Below are 266 nucleotides of genomic sequence, written 5' to 3'. Positions count from 1 at the left end.
TTTCATCATCCAGCTCAGTTCAGTTTAAATAGTATCTTTGCAATCAAGTCGACGATATCGCTGGAAATGAATTAGTTATATATTCAGGATTTATACATATTTTCAGATTTCATGATATACATTTATATCAATGATTTATATTTATATATTCAGAATTATAATATTCAGATTTACTTCTATATATTCAGATTTATATATAAATACTTCCTGTTTGGCACCTCATAATATATATATATATATATATATATATATATATATATACATAT

The sequence above is a fragment of the Sinocyclocheilus anshuiensis genome, unplaced genomic scaffold (assembly GCF_001515605.1).
Source record: "Sinocyclocheilus anshuiensis isolate Anshui unplaced genomic scaffold, SAMN03320099.WGS_v1.1 scaffold1270, whole genome shotgun sequence".
In the NCBI taxonomy this organism is placed as follows: domain Eukaryota; kingdom Metazoa; phylum Chordata; class Actinopteri; order Cypriniformes; family Cyprinidae; genus Sinocyclocheilus; species Sinocyclocheilus anshuiensis.
The sequence above is the reverse complement of the archived record's forward strand: the minus strand, read 5'-3'. Positions refer to the sequence as shown.